Below are 21,914 nucleotides of genomic sequence, written 5' to 3'. Positions count from 1 at the left end.
AATAATATTACTGTTTCTATTGTGCGATGTTTTGGACAAGAGTAAATAAATGGGAATATAACATGTTAAGATACGGCTTTCATAGACATTGGCATTTCCTTTGATGGAAAATGGTATCCTTAACGTTGACATATAAGACAAAGCAGAGAATCATCTAGGTATCAGAGAGTACCACCATATTGATATCTGTTGATGACTGGAATATTACGAGACCATAACCGATTAACGACAGTAATAGATATAGTGCATATCATCTTCTCCGTTCAGTTCTCCATTTACAGGATATAATCATGAATTATAGAATCGAGAGTGTGAAGGTTAAATGTACATTTAGATGGTTAATAATCTTACGGTTCACTATGATCCAGCCACACTAGCCTCCACGGAAAATAACCACAAAGATCTAATCATCTTCCTGTAACTGACAAATATCAGAAACAGAATACTAAGTGGCGCGGATATCGTCACGCAAAAATATTGCCATACAGTATTTCACAAGCGACATATGAGGTGACAATTATTGGACTACATGAAAAATATATAAATTAGTTACAAACTACGGCGTGCGCACACTTACTGTAGATATTCGCATTTAGGTTATGACAAGTTCGATATACCTGTCATCATTGGCGATGAAATGGCGCAGACGAATAGCGAAAATCTGCATGACCCGCCAGACTGTCGAAACATCGATGCTGTCGATGACCTCCTGAATGGCTCATTTCAGATCAGCAATGGTTTTGGTGTTATTGTTGTACACCTTTTCTTTAATATACCCCCTCAAGAAGGAATCGCATGTGTTCAGATCCGGAGAATATGGCGGCCAATCGAGGCCCATGCCAGTGGCCTCTGGGTACCTCAGAGCCAGGATGTGGTCGCCAAAGTGCTCTTCCACAACATCAAACACTCTCCAGCTTCGATGGAGTCGAGCTTCGCCTTGGATGAAGGACATATTTTCGATATCAGGGTCACTTTGAATAATGGGGATAAAATCATCTTCCAAAACCTTCACGCACCGTTCGATAGTGACCCTGTAATCAAGGAATATCGCACCGATTATTCTGTGACTGGATATTGCACAAAACACAGTCATCTGTTGAAGGTGAAGAGTCTTGTCGATAGCGAAATGCGGATTCTCAGTCCCCCAAATGCGCCAAATTTTCTTATTGACGAACCCATCAAAATGAAAGTGGGCTTCGTCGCTAAACCAAACCATGCTCATGCGCATACTGATTCCCATTGTGCCCTGCTGTCAGCCTTGCTGTTTGGACGTCCTAACTCAAACCTTTCAGAAGCCGATTTTATTTCATGCAGTTCAATGACTGTCATCCTGTACTTGAAACATCTGAAATAAGACGTGTCATGCTGCAAGGACATCAAAAAGGCTTATCAAAATGTATAGAATAAATGGAAGAATATTACGTTGATAATTTTCATGTTAATTCGTCTATGTGCATCTGAATAAAACGAATGTTATCATGTCATGGGCGTCTCGCTCATGCTTATTTAAAGATATCATCAGTGGCAAGGTATATACTTTCATGAGTGATTAAAGCTGCTGTTCGGCTTCCATTCTTCCAAATTATCCCTAGCACAGTACTGAGAACGTGTTCTGAGTGAAACTTCCCAGCAAGCATACCGATTGAATACACACTTGCCTTCTTTGCCTACTTGGCTGCTATTTCCTTGTTGGGCTCCATTCACTGCCTATCGTTTGAGCTGCCAGTGACAAGCATACACACTCTCCGCACTTGTATGGACTACGTAGGAAAATCGGCCATTGGCCTAACGGACGTGGCATCCCATGCTGGCTCAGACGTGTTATCAGTATTTCGTAGCAAGCAGGCAGCCAGCCCCCACTTTCAACCGAGAGATACGCGAACGAAGGAATACAGACTATATATTGCGCATCGAAAGACGCACTAATAATGGAGTTCACAGGCGTTTACTGTGGCACCCGATATTTAGCTGCTGTAGCAACGTCGCTGCACCTTAACACTAGAACCTTAAAGCCTGTAGACCGAGGCCAAAGGAGCTTCCAGCTAGTATTCGAACAAATGCCAAATCACCTTACTTTCGCACAAAAAAATGGCTCTGAGCACTATGGGACTCAACTGCTGAGGTCATTAGTCCCCTAGAACTTAGAACTAGTTAAACCTAACTAACCTAAGGACATCACAAACATCCATGCCCGAGGCAGGATTCGAACCTGCGACCGTAGTGGTCTTGCGGTTCCAAACTGCAGCGCCTTTAACCGCACGGCCACTTCGGCCGGCTACTTTCGCACAGAACAACCCAGTCCAATAACGACAGTCCCTACCCATTTCTAACTGCTCTGCAAGAAAATAAAACTATCTTTGTTGTCTTTTACGACGCTGAAGGCCGTCCCACAAAATAACGTTACAAGAATGAAAAACGCATGGTGCTTTGTCAGTACTAATTCACACGACTGCACTACACAGAAAACAAATGTAAAGTTTAGTAGAACGCATGTGTTACCAGCATGTCGAGCTGTTGTGTATTGAGACAGTAAAACTGCAGGTGACGGATAAAGCGACAGTGGCAGCAATTCCAAGCAGTGTATGCTCAGGCACAAACTTCTGATGCGAAGAGCAAACATTCTGCAGCGGAGTTCCGGATAGTTGCATCGTCTTGTTCAGTTGATGGAGAAAGGTGAAAAGTCATCGGCGGCGACGATGTGGAACAACTTGAAGTGAGCCGTAGTTCTCAATTAGCTACGCCACCCCGAGTAAAACCACTTTCAGGAACAGCCCAAACTTTAAATTACGTTAAACTTTGAAGCGGTTAGGGAACCAGAATTTTTTTTAAATGAAATAGATTGTGATCACTCAAACATAGGCTTATAAATTATGTGATGTTTTGTTTATTTTGTTTTTACGTGTTCTCATTACTCTCACTGTCCTTCTAGACCACGTATACATCTATTTCAACACGTTTCGATGATCAGTCATCATCAGATACTATAAAACTCAATGAAATAAAAATTGATAACCGTTATGAGTATCGTCCAAGATAAAGTAAGACCACTCATACCAGGTCGAAAACACCTTAAAGCATAGCTATACGTCAGGCCAACGGTATCCTCTACACGTAAGGAAAGGCTAATAACGAAATTCAGTTTTCTGGGTGGAGATATCCTTTTAGACATATTTTTATACCTATTTTGAGAGTTGTTCATGACTTGCTCGCAAAAAACTAATCATTGCATTGTCTCATGTAATTTCAGCTGTGCCATTTTTTTCCCTTGTCCACTTTATTAACACTTTTTTACCTCTTAGAATCAATCATATTTACATAAATTTTACGTACAGTGTCATTAATGTAATTTTTCAAATATGAATTTATACACGCATACTTCATTTTTCCTTTCGGTTCTGGAAAAACATACTGTCTCTGGTAATCGGACGTCATGTTTGCACTTCACATGTGCCCCAATTTTCTCTTGTGCGATTCCGCATTATTGCCGCTTTCCCTGTGCATCTCTTTTTATTGCGTAAAAACACATACTGTAAGGTTACTCAAAAATCTCTTGTATTGTTTCCATTCCATTCCAAGACTTAAGAAGATTTCGTGTTAATCCTGATTCAGTTAATTTCTATACTAAATCAGTTCGCTTTGTTCCTGCTGACATTGGGCCCTGAATATTTGATATCACTTGGTTTAAGTCCTCTTCTTCACCCACACTGGTAACAGATTTAGCGTAAAGACTGATACAAAATGATTTCATAAATTCTAATGTCTCCACTTCCAGTATTAACTACTCTACTTCTTTGGCATATACAACCCACGACAGGTGTCAACTTTATGTTTAACACGTTCTCCTGCAATGTGTGTTTTCCTTCATCTTCCGTTAACTGTGTCCACTGTTGTCTTATTTTGAATCTCTTCTTTCTCTCTCCATCTTGATGATAACTTTCGTGTCTAATACTTCTTTCAATGACCATGTCACTTGTTTCCTCGTCGCCAGCTCTCAGTAGGACTTTATATACATTTAATTGGCCTGTGTCAGTGAGATTACAGTACAGGGTCTGACACCAGTTGGTTTCCTTTGGACGTGAATGAAAAGTACAAGAGAGGTCATATGGAAAACAGGCGGTGAAAGTTTTACTGTGACAGAAAGAGAAAAGTCGGAGAAGGGCAATTAATTATAATTAACCCATAAATTCTGAAGTGAGGTCTCTCTATTCATTCATGTCTGTAGAACAGGCGCTATTTATCATTCTCAGTCAATGTTAATCATTTCGGTAAATAATTTGTATGTCCCTTCATTTGAAGAGTGAGGCTGAGTTCCTACTCAGTTATTGAAGGTTCATGTCATTATAATGTAACAAATCTGTCGATGTGTCAATATGTTACTCTAAAGCTTGGCAGAATCTGTTGCAACCTGGTGCGCTGTGAAAGCTCTGTTGACCATAACACACTTTTCAGAATTTTTATACGTATGCTGGAATCAGCAGGATTATACTTCTTTTGCAACGATCGGACCATTGTTATCACACGTCCTTGCTTTCCCGATAAAACGTGAAACTGACTGCTACGCTCTCCATTGACATTTACCTACCTTACACCGGAACGAAAAGATAGCAGTAGGTCCCCGACCATGTATTTCAATCTCACGTATACAGTACATGCCAGTGAAACCTCTGCGTCGTTCGATCCATTCAGTCACCTCATCAGCCAGTTTGTGCAATTGAACTCGGTAATAAAGATTATCCTGAGAGTTGTTGCCCTCAGTATCCGTGCCAGGCATATACATACATTTTATGTCGGAACATTTGGAACATTATTGATATCATCTGCTCTTTTTGGCACTCGATCGCAATGTAATGCATCATCTGTTTTCTTATTATCCAGCAAGCGTTTAAAAACCTACACGTCCACCAACATCGCCTCTTTGCACGGGCTGTAACAAAATGTTATCCTTATGCGTTTCCTAATTCTTTGTGACACGAATACCATCATCTCCTATGTACGACTGTACGAAGTATGGAAATCAGCTGGGGCCCAATGAGTTTCAAACGAGTTTCACTTTGCTTGGGTTTGACGACTTGCCACTGTAAGCGAATGCTAAGTAGCCAAAGAGAAATCAGTTAATTAGAGAACCAGAAATAAGAATTTAATACTGTCTTCTACACTGGTTGTAGTGAAGACTCACAGAGACAAATTTCTCTACATGATGATTTTTATCAAGCAATATTCTTATTGTGTTCAGGATCTTAGAGAGCATGTGCCTCAACAGTATTTTGGGATTCATAATCGCCGCTCAATTTGTTGACATACGAAATTAAAGCAAGAAATTAAAGGATAATATTTTGCTGCATTTCAAGCCTTCGACATGCCTAGATGTCAAAGGACAATGGGATTTACCTATTATTTCCTTAACAAAGTTAGGATTCACCTTTTCCCTTGATAATTATCATTTGGCCTATCCATTTTTGACTAAGGTGAAAACACCTGAGAAGTTGGTATTGATACAAGTAGAGTGAAAATCAGTTTTAGTTTCTACGCAGATACTCACTGCTGGTAATTTCTGTGTGCTATTTAAAAAAAGGCAAAATGCGAAAGATCCTTTCATCTATGTACTTACTCGGTATTCCACGAGTGAACGAATTTTTGAATCAATTCTGATACTACGTAATTAAGAAAAATTAATATCATATAACTGAATCTATCTCTTAATGTATTACTTGGTTGTGATGTTTTTCATAAAAAATATTACACCATGACTATACTGCCTAGTCTAATAGTTTTCTTACATTCGAAGATTTTCTCCATTGTTCGTAGAATTTTAACCTTTACATGTGTTTGCTTTCCATGTGCATCTGTGTCAGACTATTATGCTTATAATTCAGCTGATAATCGTGTTAGGGAAATAAATTGCAGGTCTCGAGAGACACACTAGAGTAGAGCATAAATTATCAAATAATAATTGTAGATCTCGAGAAATAGACAAGGTAGAACATACGAGTACGTTGCAGCAGCCCGTATTCTGACCAAAGTGGGGTAATACTGCATCTGAGGATAAACAAATGATAGTAAAACAAAGAGGTTAACTACAAGTCGTGTTAATAGTACTTCGTTGATAATCTTCAGACGTAATAAGTTTTGGTCCGAAAATGTTTTGTTAGTATTTCAATGTGAACTACTGACTAATCTCTTAAGGTTAAACAAATACGTGAGCATATGTGATTTCTAAAACAAGTCTTAAGGTTTCGAGAGAGTTATCTCAACAGTATGCCGTGTAGAAGACACTATTCCACTGCTTTGATGTGAGAAGCAAATACGTTTATTTAAGGGGATTCTACACACTGTAGCATGGTTATGCCTGGTTGTAAATACTTTTGATCCCGTGGAATTACAATTTCCTCGAGACATATGAGTCTCAACTTTGTTTTCGATAATGATAGAATGTGAAGCTCCATGAACCACGGACCTTGCCGTTGGTGGAGAGACTTGCGTGCCTCAGCGATACAGATAGCCGTACCGTAGGTGCAACCACAACGCAGGGATGTCTGTTGAGAGGCCAGACAAACGTGTGGTTTCTGAAGAGGGGCAGCATTCTTTACAGTAGTTGAAGAGTCAACAGTCTGACTGATCTGGCCGTGTAACATTAACCAAAACGGCCTTGCTGTGTTGCTACTGCGAACGGCTGAAAGCAAGGGGAAACTACAGCCGTAATTTTTCACGAGGGCATGCAGCTTTACTGTATGGTTAAATGATTATGGCATCCTTTTGGGTAAAATATTCGGGAGGTAAAATAGTCCCCCATTCGGATCTACAGGCGGGAACTCCACAGGAGGGCGTCGTTATCAGGAGAAAGAACACTGGCGATCCAAAGATCTGAGCGTGGAATGTCGGATCCCTTAATCGGCGGGTAGGTTAGAAAATTTAAAAAGGGAAAGATAGATATAGTGGGAATTACTGAAGTTCTGAGGGAGGTGGAACAAGACTTCTGGTCAGGTAAATACAGGGTTATAAATACAAAATCGAATAGGGGTAATACATGAGTAAAAAAATAGGAGCGCGGGTAAGCTACTACGTACAGAACTGTGAACGCCGTATTGTAGCCAAGATAGATACGCAGCCCATGCCTACCACAGAAGTACAATCTTATATGCCAGCTAGCTCCGCAGATGATGAAGAGATTGAAGAAATCTATGATGCGGTAAAAGAAACTATTCAGATAGTGAAGGGAGATGAACATTTAATAGTCATGCTTGACTGGAATTCGATAGTACGAAAAGGAAGAGAAGGAAACGTAGTAGGTGAATATGGAATGGGGGTATGGAATGAAAGCGGAATCCGCCTGGTAGAATTTTGCACAGAGCATAACTTAATTATAGCTAACATTTGATTAAAGAATCATGACAGAAGGTAGACACTGGAAGATTTCAGATAGATTATATAATGGTCAGACAGAGATTTAGGAACCAGGTTTTAAATTTTAAGTCATATCCAGGGTCAGATGTGGACTCTGACCACAATTTATTGGTTATGAACTGTAGATTAAAACTTAAGAAACTGCAAATAGGTGGTATTTTAAGAAGATGGGACGCGGATAAACCGAAAAAACCAGAGGATGTAGGAAATTTCAGAGAGAGCATTAGGGAACTATTGACAAGAAAGGAGGAAAGAAATGCAGTAGAAGAAGAATGGGTCGCTTTGAGAGACGAAATAGTGAAGACAGCAGAGTATCAAGTAGGTAAAAAGACGAGGGCTTGTAGATATCCTTGGGTAACAGAGGTGATATTTTATTTAATGGATGTAAGGAGGAAATATAAAAATGTAGTAAATGAAGCAGGCGCAAAGGAATACAAACGTCTTAAGAACGAGATCGACAGGAAAGCAAACCTACGTTTCTAGTATTTGTAGACTTAGAGAAAGCTTTCGACAATGTTGACTGGAATGTTCTCTTTCAAATTCTGAAGGTGCCAGGGGTCAAATAAAATTAGCGAAAGGCTGTTTACAATTTGTACAGAAACCAGATGGCAGTTATAATAGTCGAAGGTCATGAAAGGAAAGCAGTGGTTGGGAAGGGAGTGAGACAGGGTTGTAGCCTATCCCCGATGTTATTCAATCAGTATATTGAGCAATGAGTGAAGGGAAAAAAAATCGGAGTAGGAATTAACATCCATGGAGAAGAAACAAAAACTTTGTAATTCTGTCAGAGACAGCAAAGGACCTGGAAGTGCAGTTGAACGGACTGGACTGTGTCTTGAAAGGAGGATATAAGATGACCATAAAGAAAAACAAAACGATGATAATGGAAAGTATTCGAATTAAATCAAGTGGTGCTGAGGTAATTAAGTTATGAAATCGGACACTTAAAGTAGTAGATGAGCTTTGCTGTTAGGGGAGCAAAATAACTGATGATGGTCGAAGTAGAGAGAATATAAAATGTAGACTGGCAATGGCAAGGAAAGCGTTTCTGGAGAAGAGAAATTTGTTAACATCGAGTATAGATTTAAGTGCCTGGAATTCCTTTTTGAAAGTCTTTGTAAGGAGTGTAGCCATGTATAGAAGTGAAATATGGACCATAAATAGATTACACAATAAGAAAATAGAAGCTTTTGAAATGTGGTGCTACAGAAGAATCCTGAAGAATAGATGGGTAGATCACGTAACTTATGAGGAGATACTGAATGGAATTGGGAAGAACAGGAATTTGTGCCACAACTTGACTAGAAGAAGGGATCGGTTGGTAGGACACGTTCCGAGACATCAATGGATCACCAGTTTAGTAGTGTAGGTAAGCTGGAGGGAAAAGTCGCAGAGGGAGACCAAGGGACGAATGCACTAAGCAGATTCAGAAGGTTGTAGGTTGCAGTAGTTACTCAGAGATTAAGAACCTTGTACAGGATAGCGTGGCATGGAGAGCTGCATCAAACCAGTCTCTCAACTGGAGACTATAACAACAGCAACAGAATGTGAAGAAATGTATTAAAACTTGTGCCATGCCTGGGACATAAATCCAGGACTCCAGTTTACTAGGCAGAAGTGCTAACCAGTACATCACTGTAGCAGTATGGCCAACAGAACTGCACACACTACTCTAGTCCAATGCCCTTCTCAATAAAAATTTCAATTCACACCTTCAGCCCATTTTTCCTTTCTTAAGTGGTCGTTATTGCTGACGCTCTTCACTATTGGAATAGAATCCCAGCTTTGGATCCTGCCTGTATATCAGGCGTATGTATTGATGTGATGGAATTATAATATCCTAATTTTCTAGAGAAATATGAGTATCAGCATTATGTTCGATAACGAGAGAAGCAGAATAAATAAATAAAAACTTGTGTTATGGCCATAACAAGAGCTCGGGAGTCGTGCTTACGAGGCAGATATGTTAATCATTACACCACCATAGCAGCACGCTCAAAAGAGCTGCAAGGACTACACTAGTCCGAAGGGCCCAAGTTCGGGCCCTGACGCCAATTTTCGTTGATTTCTTCGACTTCTACCGTTGTCGAAGGCAGAGTGAAGACTGATATATCTGGAGGAAATTGTAAATCCATCACTTCAATAGATCGCCTCCGCCTAAGGTACAGGCAGCATTTCCCCATTACGTACAAAGCTGGGGTGCTATTCCAGAACTGAAAAGCCTCAGAAATAGCATCGATTTAAGAATAAGAATATAAGTTGAAGGTGTCAACTGGAGTTTGTGGTGGTAAGGGCACTGGGCTAGTGTTGTCCGTGCAGCTGTCTACAGCATACTGCTTCCTTGGTGTAACGGTTAGCACATCTGTCTCGCAAGCCCAAGACACGGGTTCAAGTCTCAGCTGGAGCACAACTTAATCTCTTCAGCTTGTTTCGTCATATAAACACTTTGCTGTATTATTTGTTGAACAATGATGAAATCATTTTTTTTACTCGTACCACATACATTAGAGTCTCATTACTCAGAATCTGTTAATCGACTCTTCAGTGAATGCATCTCTACAGTTCTACAAAATAAGTACTCTCTGTTTTATTTTATCTTTCTCATCGCTGAGAATCTTTTCACTGTCATCTTACAGGTCTGCGGAACAAAGCATGTGTGTACCTGATTTCATTTGTAAGAATCAAAACGTTCCTGTTTGAGGGCGTTGCTACAGCTTATAAGCAACGTAGAGCGATTCCGAGGCAGTGATATAGGACCTACGCGTAGGCAAGAATTATTGTGGCAATCGTGTCCTTCCAATGTGCGTGCATTAAGTGCAGAAACATGAATATGGCGCTATTTCAAACGCGTCCGAACGGGCCGGACATTCTTTTCTTGGCTTCCGAAGGAAAAACACTGGTAGACGTCCATTGGAGAATGAAGAATGTGTATGTTGCAGCATGTCCGTCGAAAACCACTGCTGTGGAAAAGTGCACCAAGAGGTGCCGCTGCTTCGTGAGAACGCACGTCCTCATGTCGCAAATGTCATAGCCCAGAAGTTACGCAATCTAGTGGAAGACACTTTAACCCTGTAATCCTGATCCCTCCCCTTGTGGATATCACTCATTTGCTCCCTTAACCGGCAATGCTACCCGAAGTACATCTGCAATCCAGATGGGGAATATGATTCGACTTTTTTCCTGTAAGTAGTGCCACAGGTTTTTCCGTAACAAAAGTTTCATATGACTGGTAGCCAGTCTTGATTCTGTCTTGGTTGCTTGGATACGTATGGTTATATTTTACGTGCAGTGTGTTTGATGTCGCTGAATTGTTTGATTATTTCCACTATTTTGTATCACCTGATAAATATGTTCTAAATGAAACTGAGCTGTTAAATTCTCACATACTTTTTGGTAACTATACCTTTTGCTTAATGTTAACTTTTTTATTTTCACGTTTCTTTCTATTCTTATTTCGGACTAAAAATAAGTTCCAAACAGATTTTTGAAATGGCGAAGGAAGTGGACATAGCAGATATCCATAAGACCATTTTCAGTTCAAATTTTTAAGAAGATGATTTTGAGCTTGATGAAGAAGCTGCAATTAACCCCAATTTTAGAAAGGATACTGAAACGCACATGAACCACCCAATACGTCGTCAACTTCATTTCACCTTCATAGTACGTCGTGTCGAAATCGATTCTAGCGAGGAAGAGGGTCACCATTTACAAGAGGATGATCCACACATTTCAAAAAAGAATGAGCCAAACGTTTGAAACGAAGACAAACTATTAGTTGGTAATGTACCTTCCAAAGTTTTTGGCAAGGATTACTTTAAATGGAGAGGCAAAAAGGAAAGCTTTGTAGAACAAAAGCTTTGTAGAACACCGATGAAAAATTTGATCGTTTATTTGCCAGGAAACAGGCAAAGGATATAAAATCGGCGTTAGAAGATGGAAAATATGTTTTACTGAAGAAAATTTAAATCTAATTACGCAGTTTACAAGCAAAGAGTTAGCTGTACTGCGGCTGGAAGGTAGAAACGACCGACACTTGGAAGATGAGAATGTTGAAAATGCAAGCTCATTGTTTTTCTGGAGAGAAACGATACAGAAATGGTAGCCTTAATTGGTTTATTATATAATGCACACGTTATGGAAGTCCGTGGAGTACTCTCTAATGAATTATACGATAAGGACTCGGGCATATGAATATTTCGGTCAACGGTATCTGAGGCTCGCTTCCGATTTTTACTAAATTTTTTGAGGTCTGACGATTAAGAAACTACAAATGAGACGAAACAAAACGATAAGTTGGAGCCTTCCGAGATGTGATTGTGAGATCTTTTTGAAAATGAAAGAATTATATGCTCCCCCAGAATACACAACAATCAATGAGTAGCTAGTAGGATTCAGGGCCCACTGGTCATTCGAGATCTATATACCATCGAAGCCGGACAAGTACAGTATCAGTATCTGGACGTGCTGTGATTCTAAAACATATTATGCTCTAGAAGTCGAAATGTACACAGGTAAAGATCAAGACCAGAAAACATCCCTGCAGCTCAATACTACTATGAAAAATTGAACGCTTCTTTCAAATGGTTCAAATGGCTCTGAGCACTGTGGGACTTAACATCTATGGTCATCAGTCGCCTAGAACTTAGAACTACTTAAATCTAACTAACCTAAGGACGCTTCTTTCATTGGGACGTGTAGAAATGTAACCACAGATAACTCGTTTACGGCAGTGAAGCCATCGCAAGAATTACTGGACTAAAGTAAAGGTGACTGGAACCATGATGAAAAATAAAAAAGAGATTCCGCCAACATTTATGGAAGTAAAAAACAGATAAAAGAAATGTGCTATGTTTGCATTTAATGATAACCCTATTCTTCTGTCTTGCGTTTCGCCAAAGAAGAAGAAAAAGATACTGCTTATTCTTTACATCATGCACGAGAAAAGGATCGAAACTAAAATAAGACAGTGTCAAATATAATAGAAAGTTACAACCAGATCAAAGCTGTCGTTGATACTTTGGCTCACCTGTGTCATACATTTTCTGCATAAAGCAAAACTAGATGTTGGTCATACTTTTCCTACAACTTGCTAGATATCACTGGAGTCAACAGTATGATCCTTTTGAGAGTTCTGCTGCCTCGGAGAAGGAAGTGATCAAAGACATGCTTTCGTATTTGAAAAACCTTGGCATGCCCTCAGTAAGACCAAAAATGAGCAGCCGACTGAATTTTCCTACTTCTTCTCGCCATCTGCGTGAGACCCAATGTAATGTGCCAAAATTGGACAATGAAATTCGAGCACCTCTCAGAACACAACCATCATCAGGAGGATGTGTCTTATGCTGTGCGTCTCAGGATAGAAACTCCAGGGCTAATAGCATCATGTGTAAAAAGTTCATCCGTTTGATGCATCAAAAGAAGATATGTCCTGTCTGTGGGTGGATGTATTCCTTATTTGCATCGACTATTGTTCTTTATATAATAAGCAATGTATTTTAAGTTTTATGTGTTAATTTAAAATATATACTTATTAAAAGCAAAACAAAAATATTTTTTTCTCAGGGTGTACAACTAAACCCCAAGGTACTACTTCTACAGTGTAAAATATGGGTAGCATTCCAAGGTTAAAACAGGCCTTGAGATGTCGGCGATTGCTGTCGGACGAGGACATGCAGCAGGTAGGTACAGGCTTCTTAACGCAGCAGGATATGGTGTTCTACCAAAGGAGTATCTTTAAGTTGGTGGATCAGAGATCGAGGGGACTTTGCCTGATTTTCGTACCGACTTTGGAGTGTACGACTTTCGAATGGAAACGTTTTGATCGCTCCCCAGAACCTAAGCGTGCGAATATAGAGCGCTACCGAGGAGATAAAAATATGGTACTGAAAAACCAACAAAAAATTAAAGGCTTAGTACCTTCAGGATTAGAAACTATCCAACACTAGACACAGACAGAGCAGGGCGTAGGCGGACCATCACCTTCGAGCAGAGTTCTTCAGGGGCCATGAGTAGGGAATGTTATAGCAAATGGACGAACGTTGTCATCGTGAATACTTCATACATAGCGCAAGCTTTCGATTTTTGGTGGTGTGGAGTGTTTCCCGACTTTTCTTTCACGTCAGCATCCCTTTCTCCCACGTGTCTTGTCTCACTACACAACACTCTTGTAGCAAGAAGTTTCGTATTCTGTTGCTATTGTACTTGATCATGATCATGGAAGGCGCGATTTGAACTCAGTCTTACTGATATAACAGCCCGAACGTACAGATATTTACATCGCACGAAAATTATTTTGTGTACATTGGAAGTGAAATTAGACCTTGAATTTCCCTTAACATTTAATGCGTTAGCTGACTAATACTAGCTCAGTTTGGCAAGCACGGAAAAAGAAACTAGTGGGGTCTTTTCGAAGGAACTATACCCAAATTTCGGTGAAGTTATTTAAGCGAACTGCAGGAAACTTAAGTTATAATTGAGGAATGCTGGGCTGGATTTTAAATTCCAGTCCAGAGGAAATATTTTGATGACTCCTCTGCTTCCCTCAGATACCATTCACACTGTAGCCCTAGTGCCCCTTTACCATACTTAACAAACAATTACCATGGATTATTTCGTATACTTGAATTCAAATTATTATTTTCAGGTGATACTGCAATGTCGCAAAGTAATGGACCTAAGTGGTGATTTGTTAAGTGCAAGAACATAGACTATGAAGAAAACCGTTATCATAGGCAATTTGAAACAATTTCTATAAAATTATTCAGCTCTGAATTATCGGTTAATGGCTTACCTCGAGACAGCCGACGAGCTCACTATGTAAAATATAATATGCATGTATAGTTCCCACCTCATCACAAGGTATCGACTGTTTACTGGCTGAGATTTTATGAAATTAATCATTTTAATGACCACGTCACGATGCCTCTGACAGTAGGAGGATAATTTTTTGCAGCAAGTGTCCTCTTAACTGCGAAAATCTTAAAAAATCTTCCGCTTTCCAGATTGTAAAGTGTGTGTTAGGTGAAAAATCAGCAATAGGAATAGCCTAAAATCTCCTTTCGAATGACTCACTAGTCCATGTCATCAGAGAATTAGAATGAATGAACTTACATTTATTTTCAAATCATTCACGCGTGAATTCAACGATGTAACTGGACTCTCAATATTGTAGTAGTTAGTTAGCAGCAGTGAGCCACAGAGCGACGATCGATGGCTCGGGTCATGCTCCCATGTTCCATAGATTTTACTCCCAAGATTGTCAGCCACAAGGGGGTGCGCCTGTCGCGCGCCGACGTCTCTTTGTCATGACTGCAGACAGCAGAGGTAGTCAGCCACGACTAGCGACTCGGGCATATTTACCTGAAGAGCGCTGGGACAATGCACACGCAGCCTGGCTGGGTGCTGGAGCAGTCATCCTCTGTCCTTTCTTTGGATGAAAAGGCTATAGCGGCTGAGCGCGTTTTCGAACAGATTTAAGACCTCCGTTCCTCGACTGCGTTCTGCGAACTGTAATGAAATGAGCGCGCCCAGGCATCTCTTTTGGCGGAAATGCTGTGTTGTCTTCGCCTGTGGCTCTAAGTGTCGTTCAGTTAGCATTGTGATAATTTGAAATGTTAAGAAATTCAGTGCTTTCATCTGCTGCAACGCTCAGTCTTTCCTGCAGTACATCCGCCGGGCGGATTCGTGCCGGGGACCGGTGCTCCTTCCCACAAGGAAATCCGTGCGTTAGACTGCATGGCCAACCGGGCGGGCTTATTTAAACTATTACTGGGCGCCAGATCTTAAATGGATCGTCTCACGTAATTTTTCTGCTAACAAGACTGCCTCCCCATTGCACCTCCCTCAGATTTAGTGGCAAGAGGGCCCAATGGACTGCCCGTCAAAAACTGAACACAGATCAAGCACGAAAAGAGGACGAAAGTGTACTGGACTGTGAAAAAGAAAGCAAAATATTGAACTGTCTAAGAACAAGAATTGCAACATAGAGCAGCCGGGAACAGAAATGGCGTCGTGCTTAAGTGGTTACGGAGTTGGCGTGCTACGCGAGCGAGCCGAGTTCAAACCTTCCTCGTGACGACTTTTTCTTATTTCTTTTCTTTTCGTTGTTAGCTTTATGCAGATTTGCGTTTGTGTCCTGGCGTGACGTCCCTTTAGCAACAGCGAGGTGTCAGGTAAGTATCTATAATGAGATTTGATTCTGCACAACTAATTCTTAGCAACCGAAAGGAAGTGGCTTTCGAATGGGAGCCGCAAGACAAGCCAATAAGTCAACCGACTTCTCCACCGGTAAATACGTCCGGTGTCTCATTCATGGCATTATTGACAGAATTTTTAAGTATGTCATATGACAGGAATCTCTTATCGAGGCACCTAATTTGTACGTCTGGTAACTGAGTGAGATATGCCTGCTTGCCAGACGTAGGTGTTCGAATGAACGTGGAGTTTGTTACATAAGCTGCAATAAATGAACACGCCAGTTTCACAATTACTCAGTTTGTCCATGCTCTGTCAAAACATATGTCTTTAAAGTTTTTGAAGTTGTGTTCCGTTTTGCAAGTCTTGACTTTTGAACTCCTCTGTTGTAACATACTTCACCATTTACTTGTTGTTTTCAATTCTGTGAGACGTGTATGTGGTATTTCGCCTGCTCTCACTATTCATCGCCGCTTTGAGCCAGACTACCATTTGAACATATGATCCTGCTTAGGAACGTTAGTCTACGTTGTTAGTTGAAACACTGGGGTACACTTTGATTGGTGGGCAACTCATCTGTTTTTCTCAGTTGTTTCATCTCTAAACAGAGTTGTTCATTGTATCTACACTTTTTGTGTGTTTTAAGATATTTTTGTACGTGTTTTAGAATTAGCCGTTGCTTACATTATCATAGGTGTATCTGAATGCGTTTAGACTAATGGCCGACGTCAGCATTTGAATGCTCTCTTCCGACATGTTGGTAGGGAGCAGGTTGACTGTAACTGATCAAGTCACGTGATTTTCTTGTTGGTTGTTATATGTTCATGTACCAAAAGTCATTGTATACCTCCTAAGATCGTGTCGCACCTCCTTCTGCTCGGCGTAGTGGTGAACTCAGTAAGTCACTGGAATTCCCATATAGAAATATTGAGCCAATGTGCCTCGATAGCTGTCCAAAATCGCGAAAGTGTCGCCGGTGCAGCAGTTTGTGCGCGTACAGCATTTATTCCATAAATGTTCGATAGGATTCATATACGGCTATGTGGGTGGGCAAATCATTCGCTCAAATTATCCAAAATGTTCTGCACACCAATTGCGGACAATTGTGCTCATTGACATGTTTGGGAACTTGAAGTCCATGAATGCCTGGAAATGGCATCCACGTAGCCGAACATAAACGTTTCCAGTTAACGAATTGTTCAGCTCGACCAGAGGATCCTGTCCATTCCATGTAAACACGGCCCACACCATCATGGGGCCATCATCAGCTTGCACAATGCCTTGTTGACAACTTGTGTCCATGCCTTTCGTATAGTCAGCGCCACACTCGAACTATCATCAGCTTTTACCAACTGAAATCTGAACAGGTCAAGGTTTTCCAGTGGTCTAGGATCCAAGCGATATGGTTACGACAAAATGTGCCGAAGGCGATGTCGTGCTGTTAGGAAAGGCACTCGTGTCGGACGTCTGCTGCCATAGCCCACTTATGCCAAATTTCGTCGCACTGAGGTAACGCATACGTTCATCGTACGTCCGACATTGATTTCTCCGGTTGGTTAATGCAAATGCCACTTCTTTCGGTCGTTAAATGAAGGCCGACGGCCACTGTATTGTCCGTGGTGCGAGGTAGTACCTGAAATTTGTTACTCTCAGCAGACTCTTGATGCTGTGGATTTTGGAATATTGAATTTCCTAACGATTTCCGAAGTGGAATGTCCCATGCGTCTAGCTCCAACAACTACTCCTCGTTCAAAGTATGTCAGTTCCCGTCGTATGGCCATAATCAGTCAGGACCTTTTTCGCACGAGTTACCTGAGTTGAAATATTAGCTTCGCCACTGCCCTCGTGTAGTGTACATGATGTTCTCGCCATTTCTGTATGTGCACAACGCTATTCGACGACTTTGGTCCCGTGAGTGTGATTCTTACATGATTTAGTAATGTATAGCACCATTTTGGGCCTTAATGAAGTGTGTTTTGTTACGAATCATGCTCAGTTACCCATTAGCCAGTCCTTCCACTCCCACAAACCTACCGGCTGCTTACATATGAAGCAGGAAAAGTGATTACTGGAGAATCCTCTTTTTTGTAAATCTCCACCCATACGCACTACCAGATGGGAATTTTGTTCGTTCGAGAGGCTCCATGATGGCCATAGATTCACTACTCCTGCTGTCAAAATGAGCACTGGGGGAGGTAACAAGCGGTTGAGGCGACGGACTCGCCACCCCTCCCGCTTCTAATGTCACAGTTCAAAGAAAGGCTGCACTCTACCTTCAGTCAGCCAATAGTCGGGTCATAAGCGTATGCCAAAGAGCATACCTTTGGACAATCCTTGAATTTCTTTACTCTCTAAAGCTCTAATTCAATATGGAGATCTTACGCTTATCCCAGTAATTTTAATTAAATTACCACTGGTTATTCTGCAACTTTTGGTAACCACGGATTTGGTATGAGCGTAACAGTAATTATATTTTCAGTCGACAGGTGGCAATTCTTCCACATTCTTGCCTTCTTTCACACAGTCGTCAGCAGATAATATTCTGACTCACGATTATATTCATGCACTTACACGTCTTTTGATTGAGTTACTTACGATACATCACAACTAAATTTTACGTATATATTTATTACACACACCATTAGAAAAGTAATATTAACTAAAATTATAACAGTTTCACCATTTGACTTATCTTTTATAACCTTTAAAGTGTCTGCTGCATATATGGCTCCATAATCATTTTCAAGTAATTTTTCGTTATTCTGTTGAAACTTTACTAATTACCACAGGATAGAAATAAATCACCCGAAAATGACTATAGAGGCAAAATTACAATAGTAGTCAAGAGGAAGTAAAAAAGTAGTCATATGGTGAAACCGTCATCATTTAAGCAATTCTACGCGAGATCTTGGTGAATTTTGTTTTATGAACCTTAGGCCGCAGTTCAAAGCATTTTTCAGGGCAGAAAGTTTCGTCTGCCAATACTGGATTCTTAACCAGAGGCTGTAAAGACCCAGTCAGCAAGCCGAACTTTTTATACTTAGCCACGTAATGGTCGGGTAGTTACAGCGCTGACCATGACGTCTATGACAGAGCTTCTAGTTTGATTTATTTACCACAGAGGCTACAAATGGTCTAATTCAAGTCCTCCTCCTTTTCTAATAAGTTATTTTTGTGCTTCTGAATTGATATGTCCTCCCTGTACATCGTAATGTAATAATTATTTGATATTGGTATAACATTTATGTACTAAATGACCCGTGTTTTTCCGGCAGCCTGTGTCTCATAAGCCGTAGTTACTATGCACATTCTGCCAAATGACGAGCCAAAAATTGGGCGTATTGCGTCACGAGAGTAATAGACGCACCAATTTACAGATAGCCTTCAAGTGGAATAACAATTGTTATTGTTGCTATCGATAACTTAAAACTGTAGTCATCATAAGAAGCAAGAGGATTTTTTAAAAATGTATTGTATTTTTATATGTTATTTTTATGGTAATATTGTACAGTGATACTAGGAAGGAAGAGGCTTGAGGATTGCCGACATAGTGTAATAGAAAGGAAGTTCTGTGCAAGCACCGTTGATGTTAATAGACGCCCTCAGTCCTGAAGCTGGCCGCTAGATAAAGCAGAGACGACATCTATCTAAAATCTTACTAATGTTAAGTATGCTAAAAAAGGTTTGTTGTTTCTATTGCTCAGGTTGTAGGCAAGATTGGTTTTTATGGCTCAGTCCAGGTTTCAATCAGGAGTCGATTAAATGGGTGGGGTGGCTAAATGGTTACGGGGACACCAACTTATTGGGGTTCAGTTGAGTACTGTCTGCTGTGTCTGTAGGTCAGTTTCAACTAAAAGAACTTTCCGGATAAAATTTCAGCTCCTCGTCGAAAAATCGTGATAAGAGTATCACTATCGTATTATGAGGTAAACCAGACAAGAGAATCATAGGTTGAGGAAATTACAGTAATAATTAGTCGATCTTTGAATGAATAACGTCTAGATTAGTCCATGTGGATATTTAAGTGGAAACAGTGTTCGACCAGTACTATTACCGATCGTTCTACAGTGTTACGTAGCTGTCCAGTGTCTATACATCTGTGTGTTCTACGGATTGCAAGTATTCAAATTAAGTGCTGAGAAAACCCCAGTTTCAAAAAACTGACAGAGAAATTAAGGTTACTACAACTGCTTACTTAATTTCGTTAGAAGTTCATTCAATCCAGAAATAGTAAAATTGCCCTGTTTTGTTGTGGTCCTGAGAAACTATTTTATTTATTTATTTATTTATTTTTTGCTTCCATTAGATATGTTCTCTCCATATATACAACAGGTTATATTTTAACATTTCTTGAAGTTACTACGTATTTTGGTTGATTACATAGTTACCTCTCATCACAATAATTATAAGAGGTGAACCGGTTCAATTAAACTACCCCCCCTTAGGAGTGCCATTAATGAAATATGGGCCAATGATGTGTTGTCATACAATAACACACCAGACATTAACACTCCACTGACGTAGTACGTCAATCACATCACGATTACCGGCAGCGTGAGGTGCACGCTGGAGTCTCACTTATTTCAAACGTCAACTTCGCTTCGCAATTTCTAGTGATGTAATTGACGTATAGCGATGCAACCAACGCCATTATTTTGTGATTTTTCATGCTATTGACTGCATACGAAATAATAGGGCGCGTCCATTTAAAAATACAAAGTTTATGTTGAAAATAGTATTTGTTTACGTCTTAAAATTTCACGTAATATTTGGTTTCCTAAGCCCCTGCCGTACGTTCATCCTGATGAAAACGGTTGTTGTTCCAGAGATATTTGAGGTGTCAGAGATAGGTAAGTCACCCTGTATATATACGAGGGCTGTTCGGAAAGTAAGCTCAGATCGGTAGCGAACTGGAAACCATTGTGAAAATCCGATGAAGTTTTACTCAGATGTGTTAGGTAGTGTCTCTAGTATGCCCGTAGCTCGCAGCACATCAGTCTTTTCAATTCTGAGAGCAGAGAGAGCACGTAAAGATGCCTAAAAAATAATGTCTCCCGCCAAGTATGGGGACCTGGTGAGAGGTTTCACCTGATGTCCTGCAGCCCACATTACATAACTGTCATTCGTTTCATTCTTCATGACAATTCACCGTCGCACTCTGCAGGGGCAAAATAGATCCTCTTGCTGTATTTCCAACGGGTAGTGTTTGATCATCCACAATACAGCCCGTAATTTGGTCTTCCTGAGTTTCAGCTCTGCTCAAATGATTGAAGAGACACGCCGTACCCTTTATGTAAATACGTCCAAACTACGACAGCACCTCATTAACAGTAACCACAGTAGACAGTGACACAATTCTACATGACTGTGAGAGTAAAAATATTGAAATTGTCGAGAAAAGTAGTACTGTTAACTCTAACTACAAAACGTTTACAGTCCCCACCAAAACAACAAGAGATGCTCTGCTGAGTAAGATTGGTAACAAGAATGACGATGCAAAATGGGGGGAAGAAATAATGTCCCGAGATGAAAATTCTTACAAAGTGGTCGACGAGTGCGTATGCGGCAATGAGGCAGGAAATGACGACGGCGTAGCCTTGCAAGTGGGCAGGCTGCGCTAGAAGCGTGGCGAGCAGTGGCGCTCCGGCTGATTGGATTCCCTATTAGGCGGCGGCAATCAGCGCCTTGGGGCACCTGCGACCTGACCGCAGCCACCAGCCCGGCTGCCCGCGCCCGCATCTGCTCTTCCAGCGCCCCGGCAGCGCATTCGCCGCCTCTGAAATTACGCCTTCTCATTTAGATTACGCTGCTGACTGTTCCCGCACAAAAACGAACTTTTTTACTTCATTAATTTAATAATATTAACAACTGGTAATTATAGGAAGGAAGCTATGACGTCAATTCTGAACAGAAAATTCAGCCGTAAAAGTAACTTCTACCGCTCCCCAGCGGTGCGTAATACGAGTACTACTTTTCGCAATGTACACTGCTGGGAAAACAAAATTTGTGTACCCTTTTAGAGGCTACCAATTCATTCAAGACTTATTGTTCCAACAGCGTGTATGGAGTAGATGAAATGATTACATTTACAGCTCAATAGCACAGCGTCTCTGGGGTACCAGGTATCCAGGTATCGAGCCATGCTGCAACAGCCCATCTATTCACGTAGTTCTGTAAGACTTGTTGGTGGTCGAGTCGTACGACTAATTTCTTGTCCTGGTATAACCCACGCATGCTCGATTGGAGACAAGTCCGGAGATCGCACTGGCCACGGAAGTTGCTGACATCTGGCAGCGCACGTAGAGTTTCATGGGCAGTGT

Source organism: Schistocerca serialis, chromosome 1 (genome assembly GCF_023864345.2).
Source record: "Schistocerca serialis cubense isolate TAMUIC-IGC-003099 chromosome 1, iqSchSeri2.2, whole genome shotgun sequence".
Classification (NCBI taxonomy): domain Eukaryota; kingdom Metazoa; phylum Arthropoda; class Insecta; order Orthoptera; family Acrididae; genus Schistocerca; species Schistocerca serialis.
Note: the sequence above shows the minus strand (reverse complement) of the source record.